At 39.4% G+C, this 23,177-nt stretch overlaps 1 protein-coding gene across 9 annotated transcripts in view; it reads right to left on the bottom strand.

Moving 5' to 3' along the window:
• Positions 1–251: 251 nt before the first annotated feature.
• Positions 252–23,177, bottom strand: part of CFAP91 (cilia and flagella associated protein 91) — a 130,567-nt gene continuing 107,641 nt past the window's right edge. For 4 of the 9 annotated variants that reach the window (XM_059921041.1, XM_059921040.1, XM_059921037.1 and 1 more), the window contains one exon: positions 252–1,500. The gene's annotated coding sequence lies outside the window, so the exon portion shown is untranslated. Of the gene's footprint in view, positions 1,501–6,281; positions 6,795–9,254; positions 9,414–10,000; positions 10,179–23,177 lie in introns of those variants that run through there. The other 5 variants (XR_009502927.1, XR_009502928.1, XR_009502926.1 and 2 more) reach the window with 5 other exon arrangements.

Below are 23,177 nucleotides of genomic sequence, written 5' to 3' on the forward strand. Positions count from 1 at the left end.
CAATTCCCTGCATCAACTGCCGAGTGCTGGGGTAGTTGGTGCCACTTCAGGGAATTCTGAAGGGAAGATCCACAGGACAAATGGTCCTGGCAGCTGCTAGGGCCTTGCTCCAATATTCCCTGACTGGGGCTGGCGAGCCACAAGCAGCAAGGCTCCTGGCTGGCTAAGCCCAATTTGTTACGGAGTCCAAGCTCGCTCTGCTCACCGCACGACAGGCCAATAAATCAGGAGACGAGGTGTCGAGGCAAGGAATAGTGACTTTATTTGGAAAGCCAGCAGGCCAAGAAGATAGCAGACTAAAGACTCAACATAACCATCTTATCGGGATCTGGATACCAGTTTCTTTTATAGAACAGAGAGGGGGAGGAGGTGAGGAAGTAAAGTAAAAAGGCCGTTTGTCTTGCAAAATATCTCCTTGCTTGGCCGCATTGAGGAGGGGATGTGTTAATTTCTTTTTTCTGCAGCCATTCACAGGTGGGCAGGGTCAGAATGTCTCTCTGTGAGCTGAACAAAGGCACTGTAGTTTAACAGTCAGGCATAGGTGCAGGGTTCCCTGTGGCAGGCCATTAAGCTTACAGTTATAGACAGTGATTCTAATAACAAAAGCAATGAAAAGCAAAGGCTAAAGTAAAAGAAACAGATCCAACATGGAGTCAGAACTAGCTCTTCCCTATTACAGTAAGATATTTTCTAAGATAGGCTTTTATTGTTTTCAGATAACATACATTTTCTTTCATAAGTTCTTTACATGGGTCCCATGTTGATTTGTTGTGGATGCTTTTGTTTATTTATTGTTTTTCCTATTTATTGATCTTTAAATGAGGAGAGATCTATTCAACCCTGACACTTGTCGAAACGTAGGATGGGCAGATTGCTCTCCAGCAGCACCCTCTCCATGGGTGTTGCAAGAATATACTTCTCAGAGCTAAAACTCAATGGTGACTTGATGTGCCATTGTATGGATATACCAAGGTTTACTTTTCTGTTCCTATGTAGATAGACATTTGGGTCAGCATGAATAGTGCTGCTACAGCATTCTTGTCATGCCTCTTGGTGTACATACTCATGCATTTCTTCTGGAGAATGAAATGTTGTGAGAATGAAATGCTGGGTCATGTGGATTGCATATTTTCAGTCTTAACAGATAATGCCAATGCACTATGAATAGCAAACCAAAACCACTTAAATATCCAGTAACATTTTTTATTTGATTCAACAAGCTGGCATATCTTCATAGTTAACAAAATGTTGGAATGAGACATGAGAAAATTTTCTCTTGAAGTAGAGCCTCTAGGAAACACCAAAGAGAATAAAGCTCCTTCATTTGATTATTATTACGGAAAATCATTTTAAATTATTGGGAGTTTAAAGAAAATAAATCTATTTTCCTCATGCATCACATATTGACAAGCCCATAAGAGCTGCACATCTGAGGAGAAGCACAGATGACTGGAGTGCTCTATGATGATTTGTACAGCTTCTTTTTAAAAAGATCATAGTCTGTAAAAAACAACACAAATATTTATGATTACATCATCTTTTTAGAAACAATCATTATCAGATCATCCAAAAAATTACTGTGATACAATTACACAGAGTCCTGGTTTTGAAGTCACACAGCCCCAGACATATCCCAGCTCTGCCACTTACGGGCCCCATGATCCAAACGTTTCCTAACTCACCTCAGTTAGTCTCAGTTTCTAAATTCTACAACTTGAAAAAAGACTTTACATTAACTGGTATAACTTAAAAATTAATATGTGTATATAGTAAAAAAAAATTCAAACTACAAAAGGACAGAAACATGCGGAAAGTAAGCCTCTTTCCCCCCAGTCTGACCTACAGTGCTGTTTCCATGCCAGCAACTACTACTTACCAAGTTCACGTTGATCTTTCCAGGATTATTCTGTGTATATTGCAAGCATAATGCATGTATGTACATGTTCGTATATCTACATAGGTATTTCTAACTTATAACTACAGAATATGACACACAAAGGAAAGTACAAAAAAAAATCATTGTACAGCTTAATGAATTAATGTGTACTACTCATCTCTGTAAATACCACCCAGGGCAAAAAATCCCATAAGCTCCCACTTTGTTCCAATCACAACCCTGTTCTTACCCTCTAAAAGAAATCACTATTCTGATTTTTATTTGATTTTTACAGTAATCACTTCCTTGCTTTTCTTTATATCATTACCTAAGTGTACACTCCTCAACACACAGTTTAGTGCTGACTTTGAATTTTATATAAATAGACTCATACTGTAGATTTTTTTTTTGGGATTTGGCTTCTTTCAGTTCTTATTATATTTGTGAGATTCATCCATGTGTTTGTCTTTAGTTCTTCTTCATTCTTTTTATCTGCTGTAGAGTAGGAATTAACAAACTTTTTCTGCAAAGGGCCTAACAGTAAATATTTTAGGCTTTGTGGGCCAAAAGACAAAATCAAGCATATTATGTAGGTACTAAAATAACAAGAAAGAAAACAAATTTTTATTGATAAAATTCAGAAGACAGTAATAATAATTGACTACAGTTTTTTGTAATACAGGTCTCCTGCAGAAAAGAATGAAACTCTTATTTAGGGGATAACATTTTGCTTAATTGGGGTTCAGGTAATTTAAATTGATTGCAAATGTTCATCTGTTAATGGTGATGTGTAATGAGACTTCCCCCCATTGCAGTTTTGAAAATGTCTTTCAGACAAATATTATATGATATCACTTATATGTGGAATCTAAAAAATAGTACAGAACAGAAACAGACTCACAGACATAGAAAACAAACTTACGGTTACCAAAGGGGAAAGGGGCAGGGAGGGAAAAATTAGGAATGATTAATAGATACACACTACCATATATAAAATAGATAAACAATAAGGATTTACTGTATAGCACAGGGAATTATATTCAATATCTTGTAATAATGTACAGTGGAAAAGAATTTTAAAACTGAATCACTTTGCTGTATACCTGAAACCAACAAAATATGTAAATCAACTGTACTTCAGTTTTAAAAAATGTCTTTCACAGATAGGTGCTGGCAATACTGATCTCAATCCATAAGCATGTGCTTTTAATTGTGCATATTTATTGCTTGGAAGGCATTTATAGAACTCCATTAGATTCTTCTCTTGATATTTGCCTTTTAGCACATCATTATAATGCAGATTAATCACTTCCATGAAGGTTAGATGGACATGCCTCCACTGCACAGTTAAATAACTTTGAAATACGGAAATTTCCTTTGCACTTGTTTCAAGGTCCAAAAAACGCTCCTGGAAGTATAGTTTAAGCTCAGAAAATACATTCACTGCAAATATGCATGGGAATGGACACCTTGTTTTTTTAGCTTTGGTAGCACAGGAAGTATATAAAGCAGCTTACTATTTCTTGTGATTCAGACAATGTTAGTTGCCATTGAAATGACTTTATCATAGTATAAATTCTACATACAGGTTCTGTTTTGCCTTGTAATTTTAGGTTGGATTCATTAAAAAATGTTACCAAGCCTGCAGCAAAAGCTAATTTCCAAAGTCATTCAGTGTTCCATGATGGTGGTTAAGGGTAGTTTTCTTAGAAAAATCTCAATCTTGTTCTGAGCTCAAAAAATCACACAAAAATGCTACCAGTGCTAAAGCATCAAATGTCATGGTGGTAGGGCAAGTCAGGATATTCTGCTATTTCTGACAAAAAAAATTCATGGAACAATGAATTAACAATGGATAAATCCATGAGGCTGAGTGAGGATCACATTGACACAGCTGGCTAAATAACACATGATAGATTCAAACATCTTTCTACTAGTAAAGGGGTTATCTACCAAAAACCTAAAGCTGACATTCTGGGGAAATTTGGCCTTACGTCTGGGGCTCCTCCAGATTCCAATCCGTCATGCTTGCTCACACAGAGTTTTTAAAAGTCTTGCTGGTTTCTGTTTCCCTTAGTAAAGTCTTAGAACCAGATTTGGCCAGTGCCTCAAGGGAAGAAAATGGCCAGTGATCTTAGATCACTTAGGAAGGACTCTTTCCTCTCTACCATTTTAGTTCATCGAGTTCCCCTTTGTTGCCAGAGCTCTTCACTGTCTCTGAAAGGTTACATTTACAATATATCCATAATTTTCTCTAATTCTTGAAGCTACCTACTGTATCTACTTAGAATCAGAAGACATGTCTATTTTGTTTTATTAATTCCTGTTACTTTTGTTTCCTTCCTTTTACTTTTTCTGCATCTAATTTGCCATTCTTTTTCTAAATTCTGGAAAAGGATACTTAGTCTTACTTTCACCTTTTCTCTTCTAATAAATGCCTTTAAGCCTACAAATTTCCATCTAAGCACCACATCAGTCCCATTTCACATGTTGGAGATATATGTAGCATTTTGGTCATTTTTCAGTTCAAAATATTTTCAAGTTTCTATTCTGATATTTTCTTTGATGAACAGATTATTTACACCTGAACTTCCTAATTTCCAAACAAATTAGAATTATCTTGTCATTGATTTCTAGTTTCATTCCATTTTTATCAGAGAACACACTTTGCCACGATTTCAACTTTGAAATAGTTGACACTTGCTTTATGACACAGTATATAGTCAGTTTTTGCAAATGTTCTCTGTGTGCTTGAAAATAATTTGCATCCTGGAGTTGTTGGGTAAAATATTCTATAAATGTCCATTAGGTGAAATTTCTTAACTATATATCTCAAATCTTCTATTTTTTAGTTTTTTTTCCTCTGCTTGCCGTATCAGTTCCTGATAGAGATTAAAATTCCCAGCATTATTATGGATTTTTCTATTTCTCCTTGCAGTTCTCTTAACCTTTGCTTCATATGGTTGAGGCCATGTTATTAGATATATTCAAATTCTGACTCATTATACCTTCCCAATGAATTAAACCTTTATCTTTATGAAGTGTCCCTCTTTTGCTCTAGTAAGTACTTTCCGGCTTAAAGTCTTCTTTGTTTGTCATTAATATAGTTAACATCAGCTTTCCTGTGGATGGTGTTTTCATGGTGTCTTTTACTTTCCTTTAACTTGTAACCATTCTGCATATTTAGATTTTATATATAAAAGGCATACAATTGAGTTATTTTTTTAATTCCTTCTGACAAATTTTGACTTGACTTTGAGCATTTAGTCTATTTACATTTAATGTAATTAAATGATGAGTCAATGATAAACACCTACCATTTTATTCAGAGCTTTCTGTTGGTTCTGTTTCCTTTTTCTCTCCTTCTGTCCTCCTTTTGTACTGAGTGTTTTTTATTTATTTCATTTTCTTCTATTAGTTTAGATGTCATACATCTTTTCACTATCCTTTAGGATTTATCCTAAAGGATACAAAATGTTTCCTTGAGTTATCAACTGTAATGTTAGGTGATACTTTTATCCTCTTCCTAGACAATGCAAGTGGCTTGGGACAATTTAACCCATCTATGCCCTTTCTGACTTATATACTATTGTTGTTGTATAACTGTACTGCTGCTATTGTTGCTGTTTCTTCTAATTGTTGTTATATGCCATCAATAAATATTTATCCACATGTTGATCCTTCATTTATCTCCAACCTTCCAACTGGGATAATTTTCCTTCTGCTTGAAGAACACCCTTTAGTAATCTATTGTAGGGCAAATCTCCTACTGACAAATTTTCTGTTTCATTTATCTGAAAATGTCTTTTATTGTCATTCTCAAGGATATTTTTGAAAGGTATAGAATCCTATTTTATTATACTATTTAAGCATATTGAAAAGATCATTCCAGTATTTTCTGGCTTTGTTTCTGGTGAGAAGTCAACTCTCAGCTTAATTATTGCTCTTTTGAAGGTAATTCATCTTTTCTCTCTCAATACTTTTAAGATTTTCTTTTCTTTTGTTTTCAGTAGTCATATTAAAATGCATCTAGGTATAGATTTCTTTTTATTTCGTCTACTTGGGGTCAAGAAGCCTTCTTAAACATTGACCCTTTCATTGGTTTTAGAAAATTCATATTTTATATGATTTCCCAACATATTTCTTCTCTTAGAAGTCAAATTTCTTGAATCAGTTGTCCATGCCTACTATCCTTTTGTCGCTTCCTAAGGATTAAGTTATACTACATCTATCCTTTTTTTCTGTAGTTTCCAATTCTTTGTCTCTGTGATTCTTTCTAGATAAATTATTCTGATCTTTTAATTTACAAATTTTCTCTTCAGCTGTATATATCCTGTTCTTAAATCTATTCATTGAGTTTCTCATGTTGACTTCTGTATTTTTAAATTCTAGAACTTCTGTTTTCTTCAAATCTGCTATATCATTTTTATCATTTCTAGTTCTCTTAAAAATTTCCATATTGACTTTCATTTCTTTGAACATGGTAAGTGTCTTAGCTCAGGACGCCATAACAAAATACCTTAGACTGGGTAGCTTAAGTAACAGAAACATATTTTCTTTTTCTTTTTAAATGAGAACTCAGGATTTACTCTTTCTTTTTTAAAGAGAAACTTTTTTAAAAAAATTAATTAATTTATTTATTTTTGGCTGTGTTGGGTCTTCGTTTCTGTGCGAAGGCTTTCTCCAGTTGTGGCAAGCGGGGGCCACTCTTCATCGCAGTGCATGGGCCTCTCACTATCGCGGCCTCTCTTGTTGCAGAGCACAGGCTCCAGACGCGCAGGCTCAGTAGTTGTGGCTCACGGGCCTAGCTGCTCCGCGGCATGTGGGATCTTCCCAGACCAGGGCTCGAACCCGTGTCCCCCACACCGGCAGGCAGACTCCCAACCACTGCGCCACCAGGGAAGCCCCTAAAGAGAAACTTAAAAAAAAAAAAAATTATTACTTATTTATTTATTTTTGGCTGCATTGGGTCTTTGTTGCTGCATGTGGGCTTTCTCTAGTTGCAGCGAGCGGGGGCTACTCTTCGTTGTGGTGCACGGGCTTCTCATCGCGGTGGTTTCTTTTGTTGCGGAGCACGGGCTCTGGGTGCGTGGGCTTCAGTAGTTGTGGCACGTGGGCTTAGTTGCTCCGCTGCATGTGGGACCTTCCTGGACCAGGGCTTGAACCCATGTCCCATGCATTGGCAGGCAGATTCTTAACCACTGCGCCACCAGGGAAGCCCAGGATTTACTCTCTTAACCACTTTCATATATAACATGTAGCAGTGTTCATTATATTTATCATGTTTATTACATCCCCAGTACTAATTTGTCTTGTAACTGAAAGTTTATATCTTTTGATTGTCTTCATCCAATCTCCACTTCTCCCCCCACACCTCTGGTAACCACAGATGGATCTCTTTTTCTGAGTTTGTTTTTGAAGTATAATTGACTTACAAAACTATGTTTGTTCTTATTACACAACATAGTGATTCGATTTTTCTATACATTTCAAAATGATCCCGATAAGTCTAGTTATGATCTGTCACCGTGCAAAAATATTACATAATTTTTGACTATATTCCCCAAATTGTACATTTCCTACCCAAGCCTCATTTATTTTTGCAACTGGAATCTCCCTCACCTATTTCTCTCTTCCATCCACCCCCTCCCCTCTGGAAACCGCCTCTTCGTTCTCTGTAGCTATGACTCTCTATATGGTTATGATTTTATTTTTTCTTTTGTTTATAGATTTCACATATAAGTGAAATCATACAGTATTTTTCTCTCTCGGTCTGATTTATTCCACTTAGAATGATATCCTGTAGATCCATCCATGTTATCACAAATGGCAAGGTTTCATTCTTTTTTATGGCTGAGTAATATTCCACTGTGTATACATGTACCACATCTTCTTTATCCATTCATCTACTGATGGGAACTTAGGTTGCTTCCATATCTTGGCAACTGTAAATAATGCTGCTATGAACATAGGGGTGCACATATCTTTTTTAATTAGTGTTTTCATTTTCTTTGGATAAATACCCAGGAGTGGAATTGCTGGATCACATGGTAGTTCTATTTTTAATTTTTTGAGGAATTTCCGTACTGTTTTCCATAGTAGCTGCACCAATTGACATTCCCACCAACAGTGCACAAGGGTTCCCTTTTCTCCACAGCCTTGCTAACACTTGTTTTTTGTGGTCTTTTTGATAATAGCCATTCTGACAGGTGTGAGGTGATATCTCATTGTGGTTTTGATTTGCATTTCGCTGATGATTATTGATGTTGAGGATCTTTTCATGTGCCTGTTGGCCATCTGTATGTCTTCTTTGGAAAAAGTCTACTTGGATCCTCTGCCTATTTTTTTAAATTAACTTATTATTTATTTATTTATTTGGCTGCATCGGGTCTTAGTTGTGGCATGCGGGATCTTCATTGTGGCATGTGGGATCTTTTGTTGCAGTGTGCGGGCTTCTCTCTAGTTGTGGCGCATGGGCACCAGAGCACACAGGCTCAGTAGTTGCGGCATGCGGCCTCTCTAGTTGTGGCATGCGGGCTCCAGAGTGAGCGGGCTCAGGTGTTGTGGTGTGCAGGCTCTCTAGTTGTGGTGCACAGTCTCAGTAGTTGTGGCACACATGCTGTAAAGCGTGTGGGCTCAGTAGTTGTGGTGCGCGGGCTTAGTTGCCCCGTGGCATGTGGGATTTTAGTTCCCTGATCAGGGATCAAACCCGCGTCCCCTGCATTGGGAGGCAGAGTCTCAACCACTGGACCACCAGGGAAGTCCCCCTCTGCCTAATTTTTAATTGAGTTTTTTTTTGATGTTGAGTTATATGAGTTCTTTGTATATTTTGGATATTAACCCCTTACTGTATATATCATTTGCAAATGTCTTCTCCCATTCAGTATGTGGCCTTTTCATTTTGTTGATAGTTTCCTTAACTGTGCAAAAGTTTTTTAGTTTGATATAGTCCTATTTGTTTATTTTTGCTTTGTGTCCCTTGCCTAACGAGACATAGCAAGAAAAAAAATACTACTATGGCCAGTGTCCAAGAGCATCCTACCTGTGTTTTATTCTAGAAGTTTTATGGTTTCAGGTCTCATATTTAAGTCTTTAATTTACTTTGAATTTACTTTTGTGCATGGTGTGAGAAAGTAGTCCAGTTTGGTTCTTTTCCATGTAGCTGTCTAGTTTCCCCAACACCATTTATTAAAAAGGCTGCATTTCCCCATTGTATATTCTTCCCTCCTTTGTCATAGATAACTGCCCATATAAGTGTGAGTTTATTACTGGGCTCTCTGTTCTGTTCCATTGATCAATTTGTCTGTTTTGTGCCAGTATCATACTGTTTTGATTACTGTAGCTTTGTAGTATAGTTTGAAATCAGGGCGTATCGTACCTCCAGCATTGTCCTTCTTTCTCAAGATTGTTTTGGCTATTAGGAATTTATTTTCTCACAGTTCTGGAGGCTAGAAGTCCAAGATCAAGGTGCCATCACGGTCCGTTTCTGGGGAGGACTCTCTTCCAGGCTTGTAGATGGCTGCCTTCTTGCTATGTCCTCACATGGCAGGGAAAGAGAGAGAAAGCAAGCTCTCTGGTGTCTCTTCTTATAAGAGCACTATTCCCATCATGAGGGACCCACCCTCCTGATATCATCTAATCCTAATTGTATCCCACAGTCCTCATTTCCAAATGCCATCATATTGGAGGTTAGGGCTTCAACATATGAATTCTGGGGGGGGGGGGAGACAATTCAGAGCATTGCATTCCATCCCAGCCTCCCAAAATTCATGTCCTTCTCACAGGCAGAATACATTCATTCCATCCCAGCAGCCCCAAAGTCTTAAGTCATTCAAGCATCAACTCTAAGGTCTGAAGTCCAAATTCTCATCTAAATCAGACGTGGGTGAGACTCAAGGTATGATTCATCCTGAGGCAATATTCCTCTCCAGTGGTGAAGCAGGCACATTATGTACTTGCAAAATACAATGGTGGGACAGGCCTAGGACAGATATTCCCATTCCAAAAGGGAGAAATCAGAAGGAAGAAAAGAGTAATGGGTCCCAAGCAAGTCCAAAGCCTAGCTAGACAAATTCTGTTGGATCTTAAAATTCAAGATTAATCCCCTTTGGCTCAGCATCCTACCTTCCAGGTCCACTGGGATGGCAGCATTACTCCAATGGCTCTGGGGATGGCCCCACCCCTCCAGCTCTGTTGTCCCCCATCCCCACAGCCTCGGTGGGGATCCCATCGCTGCACCTCTGCCAGGGTAGGGTGCCATAGGTGGTCCCATCCTTAAGGTTCTGGGCAGAGGCCATCTGACCTGTTGAAACCGAGGAAGTGGTTGATAAGCCTTCAGGATTATTTTTCCCTCTTCTTAAATGCTGCACATTTGCAGCATAATGGCTCTATCATGTCATCCTGTCAAATCCAAGAAGTCTGATGCCTTCCTTCATCTTATGTCCATTCCTTCATTTCAAACTGGCAGAGTTCCTACTCTTATAATTCCATAGACTCTTTATCAAATAGGTGTTCAGCCACACCCTTAGTGTTATTTTTCAGAATGGATTTTCTCATATTTTGAAATATGGATAGGCTGAGAATTTTCCAAATCTACAAGTTCTTGTTTGTTTTGCTTAACTATTCCTTCTTCAGTTCATCTCTCTCCATTCATATTTTCCTATAAAAGCAGTCATGAGGAATCAAGCTGCTCCTTCAACACTTTGCTTAGAAGTCTTCTCAGCTAAATATCCGATTTCATTGCTCAGAAGTTCTACATTCCACAGAACACTAGAACAAAGTTCAGCCAAGTTCTTTGCCACTTTATAACATGGATTGCCTTTCCTCCAGTTTCCAATAACACATTCCACATTTCCATCTGAGACCTTGTCAGAATTGCCCTTAACACCCATATTCCCAGCATGCATCTCAAAACTCTTCCCACCTCTACACATTATCTAGTTCCAAAGTTGCTTCCACACATTTAGGTATTTGGTACAGCAGTGCTTCACTTGTGGTGCCAAAATCTTAGATTGGGCTGCCATAAAAAAATACCATAGACCTGGTGGCTTAAACAACAAAAATGTATTTTCTCACAATTCTGGAGGCTTAGAAGTACATAGCAGTAAGCATAGTTATTCTAAAATCTGTGTCTAATAATTCCAATAGCTTAGATCCCTTTAGGTCTGTTTCTGTTATCTGTACTTTCTGCTGCTTGTTCAAATTGTCATGTCTCTTCATATACTGGATATCCTTGCTGTGTTCTGGAACTTGTTCATGAAAAATTGTGAAAATAAATTGAGGTCTAGGATGATGCCAACTTTCTCCAAAGGGAATTTAAGTGTTGTCCCTGACAGTTTCCTTGAGGCAACAGGAATCAAGGATCTTCTAAATTTGTTTTATGGGACTGAGGGTTTTTTGATCTTTCAGATGATTAGAAGCTAAACTGTAGTGTATTCGAGGGGTGATTTACTTCCAGTGAACACTTTCTACTAGGGCATAACCTTATGGAGTCCCAGCCCAAATGGAGGAGGTTTACTAGGGACTCAACCTTGACTCCAGTTTTTGTCCCTCTAGTTTTGCAAAGCTTGTGAAAGTACTGCTCAGCTTTTCAGCCACATTTACTAGAATCTGCGTATTCTCTAAGGAAAAAAATGGCTCCAAATGCCAGACTCAACTCCATGGATTTTACTACTCGTAAATCTTCCCCCAGAAATGCCTCACTATTTTATTACCTCTTTTGTCTTTAGCTGATTTAAAAATTTTGTTTTTAATCAGTAGTCCATGCCTACTGACCCTCTCACTAAATATTATGAAATAACCTCACATCTGTCCTTCCCTCTGAGAGAAGGAAGAGGAAGTGATATATACTATGGGGGCAACTAAGCATCATGTTCCAACCATTTAATAAAGTATTAAGAAGATACTGTATTAATTTATTGGTTAACCTTCCTTGCTGAGTGTCTGTAGCTAGCCTGGAAAGTAGGTTTTTTTTGAAACTATATTTTATAACCACAACATGCTTTACATAGTGAAAGTAAAATACGTTTCATTAAAACCTAAGTATAGAGCTTCCCTGGTGGCGCAGTGGTTAACAATCTGCCTGCCAATGCAGGGGACACAGGTTCAAGCCCTGGTCCAGGAAGATCCCACATGCTGCAGAGCAACCAAGCCTGTGCGCCACAACTACTGAGCCTGCGCCCTGGAGCCCACGAGCCACAACTACTGAGCCCACGTGCCACAACTACTGAAGCCCACATGCCTAGAGCCCATGCTCCACAACAAGAGAAGCCACCGCAGTGAGAAGCCCATGCACTGTAATGAAGAGTAGCCCCCACTCGCCACAGCTAGAGAAAGCCCATACCCAGCAACAAAGGCCCAGCACAGCCAAAAATAAATAAATTAAATAAAATAATTTTTTAAAAAAACAACCTAAGTATAAAAGAAAGAATCACTTTAAAACTCTTATGGCTTGATTTCAAAGATCACCGTAGATGTCATAGAACAGGTGTTATACTCAGAAGTAAATGCAGATGTATTCAATTCAAACGATGTAAATTATTAATCTTATTTAAGTGGCATGGAAGAAAAATGACTACCCCAACGTTAAAGATGATTTATTTTTAATTTTTAATTTATATTGGAGTATAGTTGATGAACAATGTTGTGTTAGTTTCAGGTGTACAGCCAAGTGATTGAGTTATACATATACATGTATCTCTTCGTTTTCAAATTCTTTTCCCATTTACGTTATTACAGAGTATTGAGCAGAGTTCCCTATGCTATAGAGTAGATCCTTGTTGGCTATCTATTTTAAATATAGGAGTGTGTACATGTCAATCCCAAACTCCCCCCCACCATTCCCCACTGGTAACCATAAGTTCGTTCTCTAACTCTGTGAGTCTCTGTTTTATAAATAAGTTCATTTGTATCATCTTTTTTAAAATTCCACATATAAGTGATGTCATATGATATTTGTCTATCTCTGTCTGACTGACTTCACTTAGTATGATAATCTCCAGGTCCATCCATGTTGCTGTAAATGGCATTATTTCGTTCTTTTCTATGGCTGAGTAGTATTCCCTTGTATATATGAACCACATCTTTATGCATTCATCTGTCAATGGACATTTAGCTTGCTTCCATGTCTTGGCTATTGTAAACAGTGCTGCAATGAACATTGGGGTGCATGTATCCTTTTGGAGCATGGTTTTCTGCAGATATATGCCCAGGAGTGGGATTGCTGGATCATATGGTAATTCTATTTTTAGTTTTTTAAGGAACCTCCATACTGTTTTCTATAGTGGCTACACCAGTTTACATTCCCACCAACAGTGTAGGAGGGTTTCCTTTTCTCCACACCCTCTCCAGCATTTATTTTTTGCAGATTTTTTAATGATGGCCTTTGTGATTGGTGTGAGGTGATATATCATGGTAGTTTTGATTTGCATCTCTCTAATTATTGGCATTGTTGAACATCTTTTCATGTGCCTCTTGGCCATCTATATGTTTTCTTTGGAGAAATGTCTCCTTAGGTCTTCTGCCCATTTTTTGATTGGGTTGTTTGTTTTTTTGATATTGAGCTGCATGAGCTGTTTGTAAATTTTGGAAACTAATCCCTTGTCGGTCGCATCATTTGCAAATATTTTCCCCCAGTCTGTGGGTTGTATTTTCACTTTGTTTATGGTTTCTTTTCCTGTGCAAAAGCCTTTGAGTTGAATTAGGTCCCATTTGTTTATTTTTGTTTTTATTTCCATTACTCTGGAGATGGGTTGAAAAAGGTATTGCTGCGATTTATGTCAGAGTGTTCTGCCTATGTTTTCCTCTAAGAGTTTTATAGTATCTGGTCTTACATTTAGGTCTTTAATACATTTTGAGTTTATTTTTGTGTATGGTGTTAGCGAGTATTCTAATTTCATTTTTTTACATGCAGTCCAGTTTTCCCAGCACCACTTATTGAAGAGGCTGTCTTTTTTCTATTGTAAACTCTTGCCTCCCTTATTGTAGATTAATTGACCATAGGTGCATTTATTTCTGGGCTTTCTATCCTGTTCCATTGATTTATATTTCTGTTTTTGTGCCAGTACCATACTATCTTGATGACTGTAGCTTTGTAGTATAGTCTGAAGTTTGGGAGCCTGATTCCTCCAGCTCCGTTTTTCTTTCTCAGGATTGCTTTGGCTATTCAGGGTCTTTTGTGTTAACATGCAAATTTTAAAATGTTTTATTCTAGTTCTGTGAAAAATGCCATTGGTAATTTGATGGGGATTGTGTTGAATCTGTAGATTGCCTTGGGTAGTATAGTTATTTTGACAATACTGATTCTTCTAATCCAAGAACATGGTATAACTTTGCATCTGTTTTTGTGTCATCTTCGATTTCTTTCATCAGCATCTTATAATTTTCAGAGTACAGGTCTTTTGTCTCCTTAGGTAGGTTTATTCCTAGGTATTTTACTCTTTTTGATGCGATGGTAAGTGGGACCGTTTCTTTAATTTCTCTTTCTGATCTTTTGTTATTAATGTATAGAAATGCAACAGGTTTCTGTGTATTTTGTATCCTGCAACTTTACCAAATTAACTGATGAGCTCTGGTAGTTTTCTGGTAGCATCTTTTTTTATATATATATAAATTTATTTATTTTTGGCTGTGTTGGGTCTTCATTGCTGTGCACAGGCTTTCTCTAGTTGCAGCGAGTGGGGCCTACTCTTCATTGTGGTGTGTGGGCTTCTCATCACCGTGGCTTCTCTTGTTGCAGAGCACGGGCTCTAGGCATGTGGGCTTTAGTAGTTGTGGCACATGGGCTTAGTAGTTGTGGCTCACGGGCTCTAGAGTGCAGGCTCAGTAGTTGTGGCGCATGGGCTTAGTTGCTCTGTGGCATGTGGGATCTTCCTGGACCAAGGATCAAACCCATGTCCCCTGCATTGGCAGGCAGATTCTTAAGCACTGCACCACCAGGGAAGTCCCTTTTGGTAGCATCTTAAAAAGAGTTTCTATGTATAGTATCATGTCATCTGCAAAGAGTGACAGTTTTACTTCTCCAATTTGGATTCCCGTTATTTCTTTTTCTTCTCTGATTGCCGTGGCTAGGACTTCCAAAACTATGTTGGATAATAGTGGTGAGGGTGAACATCCTTGTCTTGTTCCTGATCTTAAAGAAAATGCTTTCAGCTTTTCAATTGTGAGTATGATGTTACCTGTAGGTTTGTCTTACATGGCCTTTATTCTGTTGAGGTAGGTTCCTCTATGCTCACTTTCTAGGGAGTTTTTATCATAAATGGGTGTTGAAGTTTGTCAAAAGCTTTTTCTGCATCTACTGAGACGATCATATGGTTTTTATTCTTCCGTTTCTTGTTTTTTTTCTAAACATCTTTATTGAAGTATAATTGCTTTACAGTGGTGTGTTAGTTTCTGCTTTATAACAAAGTGAATCAGTTATACGTATACATATGTTCCCATATCTCTTCCCTCTTGCATCTCCCTCCCTCCCACCCTCCCCATCCCACCCCTCTAGGTGGTCACAAAGCACCGAGCTGTTCTCCCTGTGCTATGCGGCTGCTTCCCACTAGCTAGCTATTTTACATTTGGTAGTGTATATATGTCCATGACACTCTCTCACCCTGTCACATCTCATCCCTCCCCCTCCCCATATCCTCAAGTCCATTCTCTAGTAGGTCTGTGTCTTTATTCCCGTCTTGCCACTAGGTTCTTCATGGCCTTTTTTTTTTCCCTTAGATTCCATATATATGTGTTAGCATTATTGTATTTGTTTTTCTCTTTCTGACTTACTTCACTCTGTATGACAGACTCTAACTCCATCCACCTCATTACAAATACCTCCATTTCATTTCTTTTTATGGCTGAGTAATATTCCATTGTATATATGTGCCACATCTTCTTTATCCATTCATCCGATGATGGACACTTAGGTTGCTTCCATGTCCTGGCTATTGTAAATAGAGCTGCAATGAACATTTTGGTACATGACTCTTTTTGAACTATGGTTTTCTCAGGGTATATGCCCAGTAGTGGGATTGCTGGGTCGTATGGTAGTTCTATTTGTAGTTTTTTAAGGAACCTCCATACTGTTCTCCATAGTGGCTGTATCAATTTACATTCCCACCAACAGTGCAAGAGTGTTCCCTTTCCTCCACACCCTCTCCAGCATTTATTGTTTCTGGATTTTTTGATGATGGCCATTCTGACTGGTGTGAGATGATATCTCATTGTAGTTTTGATTTGCATTTCTCTAATGATTAATGATGTTGAGCATTCTTTCATGTGTCTGTTGGCAATCTGTATATCTTCTTTGGAGAAATGTCTATTTAGGTCTTCTGCCCATTTTTGGATTGGGTTGTTCGTTTTTTTGTTATTGAGCTGCATGAGCTGCTTGTGAATCTTGGAGATTAATCCTTTGTCAGTTGCTTCATTTGCAAATATTTTCTCCCATTCTCAGGGTTGCCTTTTGGTCTTGTTTATGGTTTCCTTTGCTGTGCAAAATCTTTTAAATTTCATTAGGTCCCATTTGTTTATTTGTGTTTTTATTTCCATTTCTCTAGGAGCTGGGTCAAAAAGAATCTTGCTGTGATGTATGTCATATAGTGTTCTGCCTATGTTTTCCTCTAAGAGTCTGATAGTGTCTGGCCTTACACTTAGGTCTTTAATCCATTTTGAGTTTATTTTTGTGTATGGTGTCAGGGAGTGTTCTAATTTCATACTTTTACATGTATCTGTCCAATTTTCCCAGCACCACTTATTGAAGAGGCTGTCTGTTCTCCACTCTATATGCTTGCCTCCTTTATCAAAGATGAGGTGACCATATGTGCGTGGGTTTATCTCTGTGCTTTCTATCCTGTTCCATTGATCTATATTTCTGTTTTTGTGCCAGTACCTAACTGTCTTGATTACTGTAGCTTTGTAATATAGTCTGAAATCAGGGAGCCTGATTCCTCCAGCTCCATTTTTCGTTCTCAAGATTGCTTTGGCTATTTGGGGTCTTTTGTGTTTCCATACAAATTGTGAAATTTTTTGTTCTAGTTCTGTGAAAAATGCCAGTGGTAGTTTGATAGGGATTGCATTGAATCTGTAGATTGCTTTGGGTAGTAGAGTCATTTTCACAATGTTGATTCTTCTAATCCAAGAACACAGTATATCTCTCCATCTATTTGTATCATCTTTAATTTCTTTCATCAGTGTCTTATAATTTTCTGCATACAGGTCTTTTGTCTCCTTAGGTAGGTTTATTCCTAGATATTTTATTCTTTTTGTTGCAATGGTAAACGGGAGTGTTTTCTTAATTTCACTTTCAGATTTTTCATCATTAGTGTATAGAAATGCAAGAGATTTCTGTGCATTAATTTTGTATCCTGCTACTTAACCAAATTCATTGATTAGCTCTAGGAGTTTTCTGGTAGCATCTTTAGGATTCTCTATGTATAGTATCATGTCATCTGCAAACAGTGACAGCTTTACTTCTTCTTTTCCGATTTGGATTCTTTTTATTTCTTTATCTTCTCTGATTGCTGTGGCTAACACTTCCAAAACTATGTTGAACAATAGTGGTGAGAGTGGGCAACCTTGTCTTGTTCCTGATCTTAGTGGAAATGGTTTCAGTTTTTCACCATTGAGGACAATGTTGGCTGTGGGTTTGTCATATATGGCCTTTATTATGTTGAGGAAAGTTCCCTCTATGCCTACTTTCTGCAGGGCTTTTATCATAAATGGGTGTTGAATTTTGTCGAAAGCTTTCTCTGCATCTATTGAGATGATCATATGGTTTTTCTCCTTCAATTTGTTAATATGATGTATCACGTTGATTGATTTGCGTATATTGAAGAATCCTTGCATTCCTGGAATAAACCCCACTTGATCATGGTGTATAATCCTTTTAATGTGCTGTTGGATTCTGTTTGCTAGTATTTTGTTGAGGATTTTAGCATCTATGTTCATCAGTGATATTGGCCTGTAGTTTTCTTTCTTTGTGACATCTTTGTCTGGTTTTGGTATCAGGGTGATGGTGGCCTTCTAGAATGAGTTGGGGAGTGTTCCTTCCTCTGCAATTTTTTGGAAGAGTTTGAGAAGGACAGGTGTTAGCTCTTCTCTAAATGTTTGATAGAATTCGCCTGTGAAGCCATCTGATCCTGGGCTTTTGTTTGTTGGAAGATTTTTAATCACAGTTTCAATTTCAGTGCTTGTGATTGGTCTGATCATATTTTCTATTTCTTCCTGGTTCAGTCTTGGCAGGTTGTGCATTTCTAAGAATCTGTCCATTTCTTCCAGGTTGTCCATTTTATTGGCATAGAGTTGCTTGTAGTAATCTCTCATGATCGTTTGTATTTCTGCAGTGTCAGTGGTTACTTCTCCTTTTTCATTTCTAATTCTATTGATTTGAGTCTTCTCCCTTTTTCTCTTGATGAGTCTGGCTAATGGTTTATCAATTTTGTTTATCTTCTCAAAGAACCAGCTTTTAGTTTCATTGATTTTTGCTATTGTTTCCTTCATTTCTTTTTCATTTATTTCTGATCTGATCTTTATGATTTCTTTCCTTCTGCTAGCTTTGGGGTTTTTTTGTTCTTCTTTCTCTAATTGCTTCAGGTGCAAGGTTAGGTTGTTTATTCGAGATGTTTCCTGTTTCTTGATGCAGGCTTGTATTGCTATAAACTTCCCTCTTAGCACTGCTTTTGCTGCGTCCCATAGGTTTTGGGTCGTCGTGTCTCCATTGTCATTTGTTTCTAGGTATTTTTTGATTTCCCCTTTGATTTCTTCAGTCATCACTTCGTTATTCAGTAGTGTATTTTTTAGCCTCCATGTGTTTGTATTTTTTTACAGATCTTTTCCTGTAATTGATATCTAGTCTCATAGCCTTGTGGTCGGAAAAGATACTTGATACGATTTCAATTTTCTTAAATTTACCAAGGCTTGATTTGTGACCCAAGATATGATCTATCCTGGAGAATGTTCCATGAGCACTTGAGAAAAATGTGTATTCTGTTGTTTTTGGGTGGAATGTCCTATAAATATCAATTAAGTCCATCTTGTTTATTAATGTATCATTTAAAGCTTGTGTTTCCTTATTTATTTTCATTTTGGATGATCTGTCCATTGGTGAAAGTGGGGTGTTATAGCCCCCTACTATGATTGTGTTGCTGTCGATTTCCCCTTTTATGGCTGTTAGTATTTGCCTTATGTATTGAGGTGCTCCTATGTTGGGTGCATAGATATTTACAATTGTTATACCTTCCTCTTGGATTGATCCCTTGATCATTATATAGTGTCCTTCTTTGTCTCTTGTAATAGTCTTTATTTTAAAGTCTATTTTGTCTGATATGAGAATTGCTACTCCAGCTTTCTTTTGATTTACATTTGCATGGAATATCTTTTTCCATCCCCTCACTTTCAGTCTGTATGTGTCTCTAGGTCTGAAGTGGGTCTCTTGTGAGACAGCATATATATGGGTCTTGTTTTTGTATCCATTCAGCCAGTCTGTGTCTTTTGGTGGGAGCATTTAATCCATTTACATTTAAGGTAATTATCGATATGTATGTTCCTATTCCCATTTTCTTAAATGTTTTGGGTTTGTTATTGTAGGTCTTTTCCTTCTCTTGTGTTTCTTGCCTAGAGAAGTTCCTTTAGCATTTGTTGTAAAGCTGGTTTGGTGGTGCTGAACTCTCTCAGCTTTTGCTTGTCTGTAAAGGTTTTAATTTCTCCATCAAATCTGAATGAGATCCTTGCTGGGTAGATTAATCTTGGTTGTAGGTTTTTCTCCTTCATCACTTTAAGTATATCCTGCCACTCCCTTCTGGCTTGCAGAGTTTCTGCTGAAAGATCAGATGTTAACCTTATGGGGATTCCCTTGTGTGTTATTTGTTGTTTTTCCCTTGCTGCTTTTAATATGTTTTCTTTATATTTAATTTTTGACAGTTTGATTAATATGTGTCTTGGTGTGTTTCTCCTTGGATTTATCCTGTATGGGACTCTCTGTGCTTTCAGGACTTGATTAACTATTTCCTTTCCCATATTAGGGAAGTTTTCAACTATAATCTCTTCAAATATTTTCTCAGTCCCTTTCTTTTTCTCTTCTTCTTCTGGGACCCCTATAATTCGAATGTTGGTACGTTTAATGTTGTCCCAGAGGTCTCTGAGACTGTCCTCAGTTATTTTCATTCTTTTTTCTTTATTCTGCTCTGCAGTAGTTATTTCCACTATTTTATCTTCCAGGTCACTTACCCGTTCTTCTGCCTCAGTTATTCTGCTATTGATCCCATCTAGAGTATTTTTAATTTCATTTATTGTGTTTTTCATCATTGCTTGGTTCCTCTTTAGTTCTTCTACATCCTTGTTAAATGTTTCTTACATTTTGTCTATTCTATTTCCAAGATTTTGGATCATCCTTACTATCATTATTCTGAATTCTTTTTCAGGTAGACTACCTATTTCCTCTTCATTTGTTAGGTCTGGTGTATTTTGACCCTGCTCCTTCATCTGCTGTGTGTTTTTCTGTCGTCTCATTTTGCTTATCTTACTGTGTTTGGGGTCTCCTTTTCAGAGGCTGCAGGTTCGTAGTTCCCGTTGTTTTTGGTATCTGTCCCCAGTGGCTAAGGTTGGTTCAGTGGGTTGTGTAGGCTTTCTGGTGGAGGGAACTAGTGCCTGTGTTCTGGTGGATGAGACTGGATCTTGTCTTTCTGGTGGGCATGTCCACGTCTGGTGGTGTATTTTGGGGTGTCTGTGGCCTTATTATGATTTTAGGCAGCCTCTCTGCTAATGGATGGGGCTGTGTTCCTGTCTTGCTAGTTGTTTGGCATAGGGTGTCCAGCACTGTAGCTTGCTGGTCGTTGAGTGAAGCTGGGCCTTGATGTTGAGATGGAGATCTCTGAGAGATTTTCGCCATTTGGTATTACGTGGAGCTGGGAGGTCTCTTGTGGACCAGTGTCCTGAAGTTGGCTCTCCCACCTCAGAGGCACAGCCCTGATGCCTGGCTGGAGCACCAAGAGCCTTTCATCCACATGGCTCAGAATAAAAGGGAGAAAAAATAGAAAGAAAGAAAGAAAGAGGATAAAATACAGTGAAGTAAAGTAAAGCTATTATAAAGCAAAGCTATACAGACAAATTGTCACCCAGAAGCATATACATATACACTCACAAAAAAAGGAAAAGGGGGAAAATTAATATATCCTGCTCCCAAAGTCCATCTCCTGAATTTGGGATGATTCGTTGTCTATTCAGGTATTCAACAGATGCAGGCACATCAAGTTGTTTGTGGAGTTTTAATCCGCTGCTTCTGAGGCTGCTGGGAGAGATTTCCCTTTCTCTTCTTTGTTCGCACAGCTCCCGGGGTTCAGCTTTGGATTTGGACCCGCCTCTGCGTGTAGGTCGCCTGAGGGCGTCTGTTCCCCGCCCAGACAGAATGGGGTTAAAGGAGCAGCTGCTTCGGGGGCTCTGGCTCACTCAGGCCGCGGGGAGGGAGGGATACGGATGCGGGGCGAGCCTGCGGCGGCAGAGGCCGGCGTGACGTTGCACCAGCCCGAGGCGCGCCGTGTGTTCTCCCGGGGAAGTTGTCCCCGGATCACGGGAGCCTAGCCGTGGCGGGCTGCACCGGCTCCCGGGAGGGGTGGTGTGGAGAGTGACCTGTGCTTGCACACAGGCTTCTTGCTGGCAGCAGCAGCAGCCTTAGTGTCTCATGCCCGTCTCTGGGGTCCGCACTGATTGCCGTGGCTCGCGCCCATCTCTGGAGTTCGTTTAGGCAGCGCTCTGAATCCCCTCTCCTTGTGCGCCGCGAAACAAAGAGGCAAGAAAAAGTCTCTTGCCTCTTCGGCAGCTGCAGACTTTTTCCCGGACTCCCTCCTGGCTAGCTGTGGCGCACTAGCCCCTTCAGGCTGTGTTCATGCCGCCAACCCCAGTCCTCTCCCTGGGATCCGACTGAAGCCCGAGCCTCAGCTCCCAGCCCCCGCCTGCCCAGGTGGGTGAGCAGACAAGCCTCTCGGGCTGGTGAGTGCTGCTCGGCACCGCTCCTCTGTGCAGAAATCTCTCTGCTTTTCCCTCTGCGCCCCTGTTGCTGTGGGTTCCGCGCTGATAGCCGCGGCTCGTGCCCGTCTCTGGAGTTCGTTTAGGCGGCACTCTGACTTCCCTCTCCTCGCACACCAGGAAACAAAGAGGGAAGAAAAAGTCTCTTGCCTCTTCGGCAGCTGCAGACTTTTTCCCGGACTCCCTCCCGGGTAGCTGTGGTGCATTAACCCCTTCAGGCTGTGTTCACGCCGCCAACCCCAGTCCTCTCCCTGGGATCCGACTGAAACCCGAGCCTCAGTTCCCAGCCCCCGCCCGCCCCGGCGGGGGAGCAGACAAGCCTCTCGGGCTGGTGAGTGCTGCCCGGCGCCGAGCCTCTGTGCGGGAGTCTCTCCGCTTTGCCCTCCACACCCCTGTGGCTGTGCTCTCCTCCTTGGCTCCGAAGCTTCCCCCCTCCGCCACCCGCAGTCTCTGCCCGTGAAGGGGCTTCCTAGTGCATGGAAACCTTTCCTCCTTCACAGCTCCCTCCCACTGGTGCAGGTCCCGTCCCTATTCTTTTGTCTCTGTTATTTCTTTTTTCTTTTGCCCTACCCAAGTACGTGGGGAGTTTCTTGCCTTTGGGGCGGTCTGACGTTTTCTGCCAGTGTTCAGTGGGTGTTCTGTAGGAGCAGTTCCACGTGTAGATGTATTTCTACTGTATCTGTGGGAAGGAAGGTGATCTCCGCATCTTACTCTTCCGCCATCTTCTTCTCCTCCTCTTCCGTTTCTTAATATGGTGTATCACATTGATTAATTTGCAAATATTAAAGAATCCTTGATCCCTGGATAAATACCACTTGATCATGGTGTATGATCCTTTTAATGTGTTGGATTCTGTCTGCTAGTACTTTGTTGAGGATTTTTTTATCTATGTTCATCTGTGATATTGGCCTGTAAATTTTCTTTCTTTCTTTCTGTTTTTTTTTTTTTTTTGGTGTTATCTTTGTTTGGTTTTGCTATCAGGTTGATGTTGGCCTCATAGAATGCGTTTGGGAGTGTTCCTCCCTCTGCTGTATTTTGGAAGAGTTTGAGAAGGATAGGTGTTAGCTCTTCTCTAAATGTTTGATAGAATTCACCTGTGACCTGCCATCTAGTCCTGGACTTTTGTTTGTTGCAAGTTTTTAAATCACAGTTTCAATTTCAGTACTTGTGATTGGCCTGTTCATATTTTCTATTTCTTCTTGGTTTAGTCTTGAGAGATTGTATCTTTCTAATAATTCATCCATTTCTACTAGGTTGTCCATTTTATTGGCATATAGTTGCCTGTAGTAGTCGCTTATGTTCC

Source organism: Balaenoptera ricei, chromosome 4 (genome assembly GCF_028023285.1).
Source record: "Balaenoptera ricei isolate mBalRic1 chromosome 4, mBalRic1.hap2, whole genome shotgun sequence".
Classification (NCBI taxonomy): domain Eukaryota; kingdom Metazoa; phylum Chordata; class Mammalia; order Artiodactyla; family Balaenopteridae; genus Balaenoptera; species Balaenoptera ricei.